Here is a 16,178-nt window from a genome sequence, read left to right as displayed (position 1 = left end):
TTTGTTTGTTTGTGTTCCATACTTCTTTCCTCTGTTGCTACCTTTTTTAAGTCAAGTGTTTTTGTGGTGGTTTTTTTAAGGGTGGTTACCATTAAGTAATGAAAAGGATACCTACCATATTCATTGTAGTACCCTATCTTATAAGTATTTCTGCACTTCATCATCCTTTGCTACTGTTAATCTCCATCCTCTCCCCCCTTTTTTTCCTTTGTTGTCACAGTTTAAGTTTGGTTTTATTGTGTTCTTGGTGGAGCTGTTACTTGTGGTGTTGTTTTCTTTTGTTCTTTGAATCTGGTTGGAAAACCCCCTTTAGTATTTCCTGGAGTGGGGGCTTTCTGTTGATAAATTCTCTCATCTTTTCTGTATTTGTGAATGTTTTTATATCTCCTTCATACTTGAAGGATAGCTTTGATGGGTATAGTATTCTTGGCTGAAAGTTCCTCTCTTTCAGGGCTTTAAATATTGGGGTCCACTCTCTTCTAGCTTGTAGAGTTTCTGCTGAGAAATCTGATGATAATCTAATAGGCCTTCCTTTATATGTTGTACTCTTCTTTTCCCTGGCTGCCTTGAGAATTTTTTCTTTGTCATTGGTTTGTGCCATCTTTATTATGATGTGCCTTGGAGTGGGTTTGTTGGGGTTAAGAAAACTTGGTGTTCTGTTTGCTTCTTGAATTTGAGGCTTTAGTTCCTTCCACAGGCTTGGGAAGTTCTCGTCTATTATTTGTTTGAGTATATTCTCCATTCCATTTTCTTTCTCTTCTCCCTCTGATATACCTATTATTCTTATGTTATTCTTTCTGATGGAGTCAGACAATTCCTGTAGGGCTTTCTCGTTTTTTATTATTTTTGAGTCTCTTTCTTCTTCTCTCTGTTGTGCCTCAAGTTGTTTGTCTTCTATTTCACTAATCCTATCTTCAATCTGGGCTGTTCTGTTAGCTAAGCTTGTTACCTCGTTTTTCAGCTCGTGAATTGAGTTTTTCATTTCTGTTTGATTTGTTTTTATAGTTTCAATTTCCTTGGTAATATATTCTTTGTGTTCATTGAGTTGTTTTCTGATCTCCCTATATTGCCTTTCTGTGTTTTCTTGTATATCTTTGAGTATTTTTAAGATTTCTATTTTAAATTCTCTGTCATTTAGCTCCAAGGCTTCCAATATGTTAAGTCTTTTCTCCATAGATTTTTCCACATCTATTTGTGTTACCTCTCTTTCTTTTGTATCCATAATATTCGATTTCCTCTTTCTTATTGGCATCTGATGGTGGTCTTATTGATAGCACTAATTAGAATTAATAAAGAGTAAAAAGTAAAAAAAAAAAAAAAAAAAGGTAAAACACCCCACAAAAAAAAACAGTAATAATTTATTATTTCCCCCTTTTTTTCTCTCTTCTCTTTCCCTCCTCTCCCCTCCTCAGGGAAATATCGTGCCTATAATGGAGGGCCTGATTTGGGGTGAAGAGTTCAAGGGGCAAAAAAAAGGGAATAGGGACCTACTAAATGCAAAAAAAAAAAAAAGGAAGAAAATCTTAGACAAGCATAAGATGATTTGCTTGTAAGTGATGGTCAACTAAGAGATATAATGAGAGGGATAAGAGGGAACCAGAAAAAAGGACCAAAAAAGAATAATAAAGAAGAAAAAATAAAAATAATAAGTAAAAATCTGTTGTATTAAGTGGAGCGAAGACTAAATACAATGGAGACCTTGGGTTGGGAGGACCCAAAATGCCACAAAAATAAACAAACAAGAAAAAAAATAAAAACAAAAGCAAAAAAGAGAAATAAAGCCAAAAAAAAGCCTTGAGTCCCAAATTAACTAATTTGTTCGTGATTGAGGATTATATGGGAGGAAAGTAAAATGAGAAAAGAAAAAACAAATAGAAAGGAAAAAATAAGAAAAAGAGAAAAACGAAGGAAGAAATAAAATAGGAAGAGAAAAAAACAAAATAAAGCAAGACAAAAAATAAAAATAAAACAAAAGAGGAGAGAGTGAGAGTTAAGTGTTTTGGAGTATAACCTTAAAGGAGGGTGAAGATAAAGAAGAAAAATAAAATGCAACACTCCTGGGTAGTGTAGCTCAAGAAAGGGGAAGCATAAGATGGGCAGAGAATAGAAGGACCGAGGTGGAGGAAATAAAGGCAAAAAGATAGAAGAAACAAACAACAACAACAACAAATTAGTGGATCAAGTTGTAAAGTCTGTGGGTTTTTCTTGATTTTGAGAGGTTAACTTCTTCCTTTTTCTTTTCTCTCCCTCTTCCTGGTCCGTGACTCTGTACCCCAGGCTCTGCCCCTGTGTCACTCTTAGGTAGGGATTTGCAGTTGATGGGATTCTATGGCAATGTCATATAATTGGCTTTAGTCTTGCTGGAAGTAAAGGCTTGTTGGCGTTTGCAGGGTCCAACGATGAGAGAGTTTGCTTTCCTGGATTCTCTCTCCTAGTCCCCCCTTTCTGAATTAGCAGCCTGGTGATCCAGCTATAAGGCTGCAACTGCTTCTGCCTGGGGAGTAAGAGGCTCAAAGAGCTGGGAAATCCCCACTCTATCCCCACTCAGTGCAAGGCTTTGGGAAAGGCTCTGAGAGTCAGGACCTCCAGTGTAATCAGGCGGGGGTGGGAGTCAATTGTTGTCAAGGTGACTGTTCAGTGCCTATCATTTAGTTGGACCTCTCAACCCAGGCTTTCCACACTTTGTAGCCTGTTTTTGCAGGGAAGAAGAGGCACTAGCCTCTGCTTACGACTAGTGTAGTATAGACCTTATTATCTGCCAAGTCCTTCTTGTTAGCGTTTATCCCTGAATATGGAGGCTCTATCAATCAGAAGTTGCCCCCGCCCCTTTAGCGAGAGGCACTAAAAAATATCACGCCTCTTGTCTTGGATCGCTGAACTGAGAGAGATCTTATCAAATAGAACCGAGGGTGCGCAGATTTCATGGGTTAAGCTAATTTCAGTGATTGGGACGCAGCTGTGCTTCCGAAGGTATTTTAGGCTGCCTGCTTGCGCCCCTCCCCCAACGCTTGATTGTTAGCTTGAATGGCTGGGTGAGGTGCCCCGCCCACGGAGAGAATCTCCCAAGCCTCTCCCGCTCGCCCCGCCACTGGCGGCTGGACCGCACCAGGTGCAGGATAATGGAGCCCCCTGGGTGTGCGGGCCAGCAGGGCGCCCTGGGCGCGTGGAATGCCCAAGGCACGCGTGCGAACACCGGTGCTCTGGGCACCGGTGGCCGGCGACCCCCACTCGCAGTATGCGGGCCGCTGGGAACGTCAGCGGTGCTCAACCGGACCGCGCGCGCACGCACACGTGGCTGCTCGCGGCGGCTCGCGGCGGCGTAGGCTCGTGGCAGCCGCTGGCAGTGGCGGGTTCGCGGCGACTCGCGGTGGCGGCTCACGTCGGCCACTCGCGGTGGCTCGCGGTTCCCAAGTATATGGGCTGACTCACCACAGGCGCACTTCCTTGCGGTTTGAAAGAACATCCCTGTGGTAGATTCCTCCACACCCTCGTCTCTCAGATTCAAGTGATAACAGTCCTTTCGCTATCAGTTTGTGTGGAACTCCGGAATGCTCCGAGGATAAATTTTTCTGTTTCTAGTTGATAAATTTGTTGTGATTTAGGGGAGAGCTGTCGGACGCGCTGCTCATGGCGCCATTTCCGTGACGTCACTCTGTTGAATATCTTCTAAGTAACAATCTTTTCAAAGGTTGTTATAGGTCTGACCACATTCATTTTTTGAGGCTACAATCATACTAAAAAATTTTGAAGGAATGACTAAGAATGGTTAAAGCATTGTTGTGTATTTTAATGGAAATTTTAGAGCTAAAATATAATACATAAAATAAAAAAATTTATTGGATGGACCTAATAGCAGAACAAAGTTGAGAGCAGAAAGTCAGTTAATTTTGAGTAAGAGCAATAGAAATTGTCCAATCTGAAAAAGAAAAATCTTGCCAAAATTAACAGAGTCTTAGAAATATAAGAGACAGTATCAAAAGGGCTGACATACAGGAAACTAGAATCCCAAAAAGGGAAAAGAGAGAGAATGGGATAGAAAAAAACATGTGAGGAAACGATGGCAACAAAACTTTCCATATTTAGTGAAAGACATAAGTTTACATATTCAAGAAGCTTAGCAAATCCTAATCAAGATAAATACAAAGAAAACCACATCTAGATATATTATAGTTAAATTATTTGTGACGGGCAGTTTCTGACATGACTTCCAATGACCCAAACCTCCTATTATTCATGCCCTTGGGTAATCCCTTCCCTCTTTCTTTAGGCTGACTCTTGAAACTCTTTTTTTGATGAACAGAATACACAAAAGTTATGAGATGTAACTCCCATGATTAGGTTACAAAAATCATGACTTCCCTCCTGGTAGTGCATTCGTACTCTCCCCACTCCTTCCCTTTCTCCCTTCCTTCCTCCTTCATTCTGTATTTTTGACCCACAGAAGCTGTCAGATAATAACTGTGTATTGCTTTAGCTGCAAAGTTTTAAAGTAATTTTTACACATAAATAGATAACCAATACACTGCTAAAACTAAAAATAAAGAGATAATTATGAAAACAATACATTACATACAGGAGGAAAAGTCACTCAATAACTTTGGATTTTTATGAAAAACTATGGGAGAAATATTTTCCAATGGCTTAAAAAATGAAACTCAATTCAGCATTCTGTATTAGAAAAAAAAAGAAACCTAACCAAAGAAAAGTAAAAACGTTTCAAGTAAAGGTAATTAATCTAGGAGATTTCATATTCACCAGACATGTTCTACAAAAAAATGCTCAAGGGAGTTCAACAGACTGAAGGAAAATGGCACCAAAGGGAAGCTCAAAACTTCAGGAACAAATTAGGTAAATATCTTAATATCTAATAAATATATGTGACTATTATTTTATTTAAAATAATCATGATTGTTTAAAACAAAAATTATAGCATTATTTTTGGAGTTTATAATGTACAGAACTGAAGCAAAAGTAGGTTTCTAGTTGTGACTATGCAAAACACAGTTTATTCTTGTATATAACATGAAGTTAATTATTGCATTATTTTCCATATGGATGACTGTAGACCAACTTTTGCTTCACTCTGTATATAGTCACCTAACTTCATTTCGCTCATTTTCCCCCTTTAAGTTAGATGACTTTAACTAAGCCTTTCTTTCCCACTAGTTCTTTATTACTTGGAAACTGGGAGTAAGAGCTGATACAAAATTTGTTCAAAATATCTTTAGGCCTGTCCCTTACTCATTAGTAGTATAGTTTTTAAATTAGGACCATCTTAAATATGTCTTAATGCATGCCCTCCCTTCAATTTCCCCAACAACACTGTCTGGACTCTCTCTTTCTTTAGACATCACCCTATTTATCTGGTACTTACACTCCTAAAAACTTCAACTTTAGAACACTGTGAGCCTGATAAAAAGCCTAATGTAAGTGCAGGAGCCTGAAGCTACTTTGAAATAGATGGCATTAAAGTCATGTACTTTATCTCTATCCAGACAGAGAATACTTAATTAATATTACACTTAATAATTACTTATCTGGTTTCCCTTGGCAACCATGCAGGAGTGGCTGAACAGAAAGGAGGAGAAAAAAGTTACATCATTTTGGCAACTTCAAGAAGAGAGATGCAGCAAGAAAGAAGACATTATCATCATCAAAAACAGAATAACAGCGCACAATGTGGAAGAACTCAGACCTACAAACCACGCAATTCAGAAGCATCAGTGAGGGAGAAGACTGCCCATCTGTGAATTAAGACAGTGCAGCAGGCTGGCAGAATTCAGGAAAAGGAGTAGTTAAGCCTTACACCTGCCTCATCTCCCATAGGCATGTCATTTTTATCACGAACTAGAACAACCATATGTGTTTGTTTACCACTGCATGCTCAGTGCTTGGAACAAGACAAGTATTTAATCAATGAATCACGGATAACCATACTGATTCCAAATCATGAAAATAGCAAATGCAGAAATGTGGTGATTGCATTTTGAAAAGTCATTATTATGATAAGCCACTATCTGAGGGCTATGGAAAGTGGGACCAGAGAGAATTATTTACTCCAAGAATGAGAAGTTATTGAGGCAGACCACTGTCATAACTTTCAAAGGGCAAAAAGTGAGAATTTGGTTCAACATATTTACTTAAGGAAGATCTGTATTTCTTCCTCTCAATCTGTTTGGCAGATTTTATTCTGCTGCTGTTCAGACTCCTATGTTGGGATGGATGTAAAGGAAGACATAGATATATAATGAACAGTTATGTGATCATCTCAAAAGAAGAGAGGGCAAAAGAGATGTTTTAAGAATAACTTGTGAAGTCATATCCTATTTGGGGTAACCAGGGGATGCTAAAAATTTCAGAGTCTGACGAGTATCAATTGGAAAAGATATGGTCCTTTTAACATGAAAAGGCTGTGAAGGATTTAGACTTGTATGTTTTAAGTCTAAAGTCAAGCTTTTTAAGAGAAGTGCTTTACAAATTAACACTCAAATCCAGAGCTACTATAAAACTAGATAAAATAAAAACTAAGTTATTTGACCATATTGAAAAGCAACCGCCTGACCTGTGGTGGCGCAGTGGTTAAAGCCTCGACCTGGAAATGCTGAGGTCGCCGGTTCAAAACCCTGGGCTTGCCTGGTCAAGGCACATATGGGAGTTGATGCTTCCAGCTCCTCCCCCCCCATCTCTGTCTCTCCTCTCTCTCTCTTCCTCTGTCTCTCCCTCTCCTCTCTAAAATGAATAAATTAAAAAAAAAAGAAAAGAAAAGCAACCAAGGCAGCTGGCCAGAGAAGCCAAGACCCTAGAGGAAAACAAAATAAACTGGAACAAACCAGATAAGTCCTTGGTAAAAGAAAACAACTAAAGGGTGTTCTGTGCGAAATTAAATGAGCCCAGAAAGAAGTAGTGGAAGCAAATATATTAATAAATATTTTTGTAACTAAGCAAATACTGACTATTGAGAAGAAAAGAAAGGAGGGGAGGGAAGGAGGGAGAGAAGGAGGGAGGGAGGGAGGGAGAGGGAGGGAGGGAGAGGGAGGGAGAAAAGGGCAATGATAATAAATCACTAGTTTGAGGAGGTTTAAAAACAGGGTAGAATCAACATGACAACAGGAACAGGGTAGTGCAGAGCTAAAGCGCTGTAATTTCTATTTCTTCAGTATGCTTTTGTCTTTTTGAAATATCCTATTCCTATATGTGCATTGTTTTTGTAATCAGAATAAACTAAAAATGCTGGGTTTCTTTCATTTTCATTTTTGTTAATGATAAGATTTTACATATTTAAAATGATAAGGTCCAGCCTGACCTGTGGTGGTGCAGTGGATAGATCGTTGACTGGAATGCTGAAGTCGCCAGTTTGAAACTCTGTGCTTGCCTGGTTATGGCACATACAGGAAGCAACTACTGAGTTGATACTTCCCACCCCTCCCCCTTCTTTCTCTCTCTCTCTCTCCGCCTCTTTCTCCTCTCTCTAAATATCAATTTTAAAATTTTTTAAAAGAAAAAAAAAGGATATGGTCCAAATGTAATATTTTCTATAGATCCATGAGTATAGATAACAAAATTAGGGTACAACATATAGGTAAACTTGTCAAGATTGCACATTGAGTATAGGATGGACTAAAGAGAATTCAGACTTCCTCCCTTCCAGCTTTGCCCCAGATCAATACAAACACATCAGTTCTTTTTTTTTTTTTTTCCTGAAGCTGGAAACCGGGAGAGACAGTCAGACAGACTCCCGCATGCGCCCGACCGGAATCCACCCGGCACGCCCACCAGGGGGCGACGCTCTGCCCACCAGGGGGCGATGCTCTGCCCCTCCGGGGCATCGCTCTGTTGCGACCAGAGCCACTCTAAGCGCCTGGGGCAGAGGCCAAGGAGCCATCCTCAGCGCCCGGGCCATCTTTGCTCCAATGGAGCCTCGGCTGCGGGAGGGGAAGAGAGAGACAGAGAGGAAGGAGAGGGGGAGGGGTGGAGAAGCAGATGGGCGCTTCTGTGTGCCCTGGCCGGGAATCGAACCCGGGACCTCTGCACGCCAGGCCGACGCTCTACCACTGAGCCAACCGGCCAGGGCCCAAACACATCAGTTCTTATTTACATCTGTCACCAAAATCTCACTTATATTACAGACCATAAACCAAGATGTGGATTATTTTTAAGCAGGTTTTTACTCTCCTCTTCATCCTAAATGAGTTTACAATGAAGAGAATTCAGGAAGAGTAACAACTGCCAATTTAACCTTTTAGATTTTTTCCACAGTCTATGAAACTAGCTAACAACATAATCTAAGAAGGCTACTGATACTCTAATTGGTGTTAATTTTTAAGAGTTCCATTACATGATCACAGAATCCCTTATCCCTAACTAGACTCTAAACTTGGAAATAATGTTCATATCAAGCAATACAGAAAAGAGCACTTCTGCTCAAGGAAACATGGGAAGTAATCTCAAATAAATAAGTATGTGCTAACTAACCCTGAAGCATATGCACAGAGGAGGAAGAGGGTTCTCTTATGGTCTCTTTTGGTATCTTATTGTTTTCCTCCCTGCCCCTTCCTTTTATTTTGTTTAATTGACTATTTTCATTGTTCTCATTACTCCTTCTGACAATATTGAATTCCACAAAGAATTGTCTAAGTCAAAATTCAACAATTATTATATCTTTCACCTATATTCCTTTTTTTTTCTTCTTAATGAGAGGAGGGAGGCAGATACAGACTCCCCACATGTGCCCCAGACCTGGATCCACCCAGCAAGCCCACTAGGGAAGATGCTCTGCCTATCTGGGGCCCTTGCTCCGTTGCAATCAGAGACATTTTTTAGCACCTGAGGCAGAGGAGGTAGAGCCATCCTCAGCACCTGGGGCCAACTCGCTCTAATTGAGCCATGGCTGCAGGAGAGGAAGAGAAGGAAAGGAGAAAGGGAGAAGGAGGGAGGAGGAGGGGAAGAGAAGAAAGAGACAGAGAAAAGGGGGATGGGGAAGGGTGGAGAAGTATATGGGCACTTCTCCTGTGTGCCCTGATAAAAAATCAAACCTGGAACTTCCACACACCAGGCCAACACCCTATCACTGAGCCAACTGGTCAGAGCCACACCTCTACTCTTAAATGAGACCTTTAGTACATTTTACAAGTTTAATATTTTGCCTGACCAGGTGGTGGCGCAGTGGATAGAGCATCGGACTGGGACACGGACAACTCAAGTTCAAAACCCAAGGTCACGGACTTGAGCATGGACTCATTTGGCTTGAGCACGGGCTCACCAGATTGAGTGTGGGGTCACTGGCTTGAGTAAGGGGTCACACACTCTGCTGTAGCCACCCCCCACCCCGCTCCGGACAGTCAAGGCACATATGAGAAAGCAATCAATGAACAACCAAGGTGCTACAACAAAGAATTGATGCTTTTCATCTCTTTCCCTTCCTGTCTGTCTGTCCCTATCTGTCCCTCTCTCTGACTCTGTCTCTGTCCAAAACAAAAATTATATTTTTATACTAACAACTGAAGAATTTAAGTAAAAGAATAATCATGGCTTTTGTATTTAAAGAGTCCTTTATTAACCATGGCACTATAGTTCTTAACTATATAACCAGCATCATTTTGACTTATACATGTTTTATTGAATTAAATACTAGACTTTATTTCTTTTGTTTTATGTCTTTCCCCATCTTGAGATTTTATTCAGATTCAAAATTCATTTGGCTACAATACTTCCTTGAATAATTTTGTTTCCACACAGGATATCTGTGTGGAAACAAAATTGTTCCTAGCTATCCATTCTCCCCTTCTTTCTGGAGTAATAAGACCTCAAAATTTTAGCTGAACGCATGGCTTCCCAGAAGAAATCACTTATCCCAGCCTTGTTTATAGCTGGCTGTAGCCACATGACATCCTGACAAATCAATATGAACAGAAGTAACGTGTTCCACTTCCAGAACTTGCCTTGAAAGGGGACACCCTTCCACTGCCTTGTATTCCTTTCTGCTGATCTAAAGCAGTGGTCCTCAACCTTTTTTGGGCCACGAACCGGTTTAATGTCAGAAAGTATTTTCACAGACCGGTCTTTAGGGTGGGACGGATCAATGTATCACGTGACCGAGACAAGCGTCAAGAGTGAGTCTTAGACAGATGTAACAGAGGGAATCTGGTCATTTTTTAAAAATAAAACATCGTTCAGACTTAAATATAAATAAAACAGAAATAATGTAAGTTATTTATTCTTTCTCTGCAGACCGGTACCAAATGGCCCACGGACTGGTACCGGTCCGCGGCCCAGGGGTTGGGGACCACTGATCTAAAGGCATATGTGATAAAAGGAGGTGGAGGAGCCATCTTGGACCGCAAGATGGAAGTTCGATGGTGATACCAGCTGAAGTGCCTTGTGGTCAATGGTGGCAGATGTGGTTCTGGAGGCAGCTGCCTGGGATGCCTTGCTCCAATCTTTTTAGCCTGGTTCCCTAACATTCTTGGAGATATTGTAAACTACCTGACATATTTTCAATACATTCTTTTTCTTCTTATAACTGTCAGTTTCTGAAACTTGCAATTGAGAACAGTGAGACAGGTATTGGAAAGGCATGGTAGTAGGCAATAGAACCTAAAGGAAATGGAGAAGGAATGGATATGTGCATAGTTATATGGTCTGATTGGAGCTGAAGGTACAGAAAATCCTATTAGTATAAAGTAGGCCGACCTGGTAGTCCATGGCACATAGTCTCCAAAGCACTAATTTTGCTAACATATCTATCTTCCTGAAACCACAAGCTTGAAATAGCTGGAAAATAAATCCAAAGTTTGACCCCAAACTTACTGAATTACAGGGCCACTAAGCATACTTCCTTGCTATCTGTCTGGTGTGCAAGAAAGGGCACTGACCAAGAAAGACTGGGACCCTGGCCCTGGATGGGTTGCTCGATGGATAGAGCATTGTTCCTGCACACCAAGGTCACAGGTTCGATCCCAATCAGGTTACATACGAAAAGCAACCAACAAGTACATAACTAAATGGAACAACTAAGTGGAACAATGAGTTGATGCTTCTCTCTCTCTCCCTCTCTCTCTCTCTTCCCTTGCTTTCTCTCTCTCTCTCAAATCAATAGAAAAATTTTAAAAATTAAAATTGAAAATAAAAAGAAAAAAAGAAAGATCAAGACCCTATAATTGAATTGGAGTATATAAAAAGATTTGGAACACTTTCATTCCCTACTCATTGAGTCTTTCTTACTAGCTGAAATGTCTTTTTTTTTCATTTTGTTTTGTTTTGTTAACACCAAAACAATTCTCCAATTCTTAGCAGACACTGACCACATGTCCCACAAATTTAACTCAATTCTGACATTATCTACCTGGAGATAGTATCAGATCCCACAGGTTAAGGACTCAGTCCCATAAGACCAACCCCATTTTAGATACCACTTGAAAGTCCAGGTTGTCACATATGTTACTGACCAACTGGCTCTAAATTGAAGGTTCTCATCACACCCTCTTTGGGCTTGATTAATTTACTGGAGCAGATCACAGAACTCAGAGAAACTTTCCACTTACAAGATTTTGTAGACTTCCAGAAGGAATACATCTGCCAAGGACTCCTCATAGTTAACTGGGCCCAAATTCATAATCAGAGTCTAGCAGCCATTGTTTACAGAGACCTCTCACACACAGTGTATTTTGCAGAACAGCAGCAGACTAAGCTACCAAGTCTCCTGCACTGTGTTCCTGCTGGCTATGCCGAACCTTATAAAGGAGTTTCTGAAATCAGATTTTGACCAATGGGTTGAAACCAGGCCTGTTCAATAAGAGCTGTGTTGTTATATCCTTGTTTGCATCTTTACTGACCAATCAGAGCAGTTCCATAATAACCTATCAGAATGCAAGAAGCTGACCAACCAAACTGTGCAAATTTGGATTCCTCATTTACATAAAAAAATGGACTAATCCAGGGTGGGTGCTTTCTCTCTATAAACAAGCCTTCCCTTTGTCTCCGGGGAGAACAGTACACTTTGAGTTTCCACCTGAGGCTGTGTTTCTCTGACTTTCAAACTGTTCATCTGAATAAAGTTTCTCCTCTTTCAACACCGCAGATTGGGGACTCCTATTGACATTAGGTTAGTGGCAGTGACTTTTTGTTGACAATTACCAGTTTATTTGAACAGGACATAACTCAGGAACAGCCAGAGAGAAAAGATACGTAGGGCAAGATATGTGGGAAGGGGCACAGAGTTTTCATTTTTCATGCTCTCTTGGCACAACACTCTTCCCCCTTCCCCATCTCCACATATTTACAACCCAGAAGTTTATTAACTCTTGTTGAAGAGTCCCTTCCCCTCCCCAGAGGTTGGTGGGTGGGTCTGAAAGTTTCAACCCTCTTATCACTTGGACTTTCTGGTGACCAGCCCCATCTGGGTCTCTCTGAGGTCCCATCTAAGTTATCTTATTAGCATAACTCAGATGTGCTCAAAATGGATGTCTAATGAATGACAAAAGACACTCCAATCACCTAGGAAATTCCAAGGCTTTTGCTGGGGACAAAAACCATACATATCTTTTATTATAACACTACCTCTTAGTCTTCAGATGCACTTACTTTACACTGTGAAGACCTGTCCAAAAATGTACTTCATATCTCTGTACCACACATATCTCATTGCTCTGGTTTCATAACCAGAGCTGATATTCAGCAGGAACCACTAGTGAAGTTGTACTGGTAGTTGGGGCTACTTAAATCATGGCATATGGCTTTTCCAAGATTGCAAAAGTAGAAGCTTTCAGGACTTCTTAAGCTTTATGACTGGAACTGATATAGCATCTGCTCCATGCAGGTTACACAGCAAGCTCAGATTCAAGACAAGGAGATACACAAGGGCGCAAATACTAGCATGGTTAATTGGGGCTCACGTTTGATCCCTGGTCAGGGCACATACAAGAATCAACCAATGAATACATAAATAAGTGGAATGACAAATCAGTATTTCCCCTCCATCCCTCTCTTGATAAAAATTGATTTTAAAAAATGACAAGTAATTTGCCAAAATAAACTGTAAAGATGGGCTAATGAGATCACAGCTGTCAAAGAACTTTGAGACTTTGATGTTGGATAGAGCATCTAGGAAGGTGGCAGGTGTTGGGCTGAGAAGATTATGAGGCAGAAGCCAAAGTCTTCAGTGAATGAGGGGAGTAACCTCAAGATGTGAAGATATCAGCAATGAATGAAGTCAGATAGTATGAACTCCAAAAGGAAGACAGAGTGGTAATAAGGATGGAAAAGCAATGATCTAGAATAAGGCCTAGTAGAATGTTGACTGTCCCACAGCCCTTCCTTATGGAAATGTGAAAATAGGCAGCCTCCATTTAAGTAAGCTTTTCAAAAATACTAGAAACAATAATACATAAGGAAACTGAATACTTTTACAAAGTTTCATAGAAAGCATTAATCAGAGTCCTTCCAAGGACTTGATTGCTTTTTTAAGTAACTGTCACATAAGCATGGCAATGTGGCAACTCAAGGGGTGTCCAAGTCTGAGTTAGGGAACATAACTTGGAAAAGACAGTCTAAATCCACCAATAAATGTATTGGGCTTCACGGAATAGTACTTCAAAAAATAATTAAGCAACTCCAGAATGAATAATTTAGAAACAAGCAAAATCCATTAAGATAGTTGATTAAGATACAAAATTTTTTTTCTTTTTTTTTTTTTGTATTTTTCTGAAGCTGGAAACGGGGAGAGACAGTCAGACAGACTCCCGCATGCGCCCGACCGGGATCCACCCAGCACACCCACCAGGGGGCGACGCTCTGCCCACCAGGGGGCGATGCTCTGCCGCGACCAGAGCCACTCTAGCGCCTGGGGCAGAGGCCAAGGAGCCATCCCCAGTGCCAGGGCCATCTTTGCTCCAATGGAGCCTTGGCTGCAGGAGGGGAAGAGAGAGACAGACAGGAAGGAGGGGGTGGGGGAGGGAGAAGCAAATGGGCGCTTCTCCTATGTGCCCTGGCCGGGAATCGAACCCGGGTCCCCCACACGCCAGGCCGACGCTCTACCGCTGAGCCAACCGGCCAGGGCCGATACAAAATTTTTTAATTAGTTGCTTTCTTCTACATACTCATTGATTAATGAAAACAGGGATGAGCAGCAAGGTGAATTTGATCCTGACAGCCTCTTTGAGGATGACAGGCCCCTGGATGGTCCTTGGGGGTGGCATCTCCAGGCCACTACCCGGTACCCTGGGCTTTGGGGACCCTCACACAGCGTGAGCTTCTGTCCTTCCCAGGAACTCTCAGATCTCTTTATTGAGCTTCTATTCACCCCAATGACCATAGTCTGTGCTCTTCAGAAAAAGATATTTTGGACATATAAACTATAGTTCTTGTATTCTAGACTGCTTATCTCTAAAAGTTGGTCATGCATTCCTCATGGTGCTTAAAATGCTCATATAAGAAGAATTTCTTTGCGGATCCAGGATATTTGGCAGAGGTCACTGAAGGTGGTAGACTATAGATAACTTGTGTGGAAATGTGGTAGAGGTCCTTTGCAGAATTTCCATTGCTATTTGAAATGTAAATTTATTCTGTCTATAAAGGCAAATTCAATTTTCAGTACAAAAATAGAATTATTTTCTAGGTGCCAACTTACATTCTCTTTGATGCTCCCTACTGTGATATCCTATTAACCACAGAAACATATCAAAACCTGAAAGCAGTTAGCAAAACTTTAATTTCTAAAGGAATGCTTTTCAAAGCCTGGTCCATTCTTCTTCTTCAAAAAACAAAACAAAAAACCAACAACAAAAAGATCAAACTCTTACTTAACTGTCTGGGTTATAAAATGTTTTTGTGAAAACTCTGCAAAAGAAATTAAATCAAAAGTCAGAAGCTGGTTAAGTCTTTTTTTTTCTTTTTTTTTAACATACAGTGCATTAAAATACATAAGACCAGGCAATAGGTGAAGCTTTGTTCTTGAACAACCGCCTAAATACCAGCAAATTTGATACTTAAAATTACCTTAAGTTCAAGGTTAGGAAGACTTTTCTTCTTGCTTCAAAGCCCTTCTGTATTAGCTTCTTACCAAGGTGTCTTAAGATAATATAACAAATACAATAGAAACTAAGAAAGGAGGGATAATTATTATTTCAAAAGCAATTTTTCCTTGTAAGAATCCTAAATTTTTTACTTCTCTCTCTCTCTCTCTCTCTCTCTCTCTATCTCCCTCTCCCCCTCCCCCTCCTCTCTAAAAATCAATAAAAAATATGAAGAAAAAAATCCTAATTTTTTTCTAATTTTCTAATATATCTTAATATTTTATTTTTTTAAAATAGAAAAAAAAAACTTAGGATTCTTAATGAGATACAATTCCACACCTGTTAGATTGTCTATTATCAACAAGACAGGTAATAACAAGTGTTGGAAAGGCTGTGGAGAAAAAGGAACCCTCGTTCACTGCTGGTGGGAATGTAAACTGGTACAGCCATTATGGAAGAAGGTATGGTGGTTTCTCAAAAAATTAAGAGTAGAATTACCATATGACCCAGCAATCCCTCTACTGAGTATATACCCAAAAATACTCGAAAACAGTACGCATAGATACACACACCCCCACGTTCATTGTAGCATTGCTCACAGTGGCCAAGACATGGAAACAACCAAAGTATCCCTCAATACAGGATTGGATAAAGAAGATGTGATACATATATACAATGAAATACTACTCGACCATAAGAAACTATGATATATTGCCATTTATGACAACATGGATGAAACTTGAGAACATTAAGTGAAATAAGTAAATCAGAAAAAGATAAGAACTAGATGATTTCACACATAGGTAAAATGTAAAGCTGAGACTCATGGACAGAGATAAAAGTGAAGTGGTTACCAAAGAGGGAGGAGGGGGGAGGGGAGTAAAGAGGGGGAAATATTTGATGATGGAAAATGACTTGACTTTGGGTGATGGGCACACAGCACAATCAACAGTTCACATGTTATAGAAATGTTTACCTGAAACCAATGTACTCTTATTGATCAATGTCTCCCCATTAAATTTAATTTTCTAATTTAAAAAAAAACTCAACATAAGAAAATATTATCTTAAAACAAATGATCAGGGCCTCATAAATACTTGATATTAGCCAAGAAAGTTACTCTCAAAAAATTTAGGAAAACTTCAGAAAATCCTCTTCTGACCTCACTTA

Source organism: Saccopteryx bilineata, chromosome 2 (genome assembly GCF_036850765.1).
Source record: "Saccopteryx bilineata isolate mSacBil1 chromosome 2, mSacBil1_pri_phased_curated, whole genome shotgun sequence".
NCBI lineage: Eukaryota > Metazoa > Chordata > Mammalia > Chiroptera > Emballonuridae > Saccopteryx > Saccopteryx bilineata.
The sequence above is the reverse complement of the archived record's forward strand: the minus strand, read 5'-3'. Positions refer to the sequence as shown.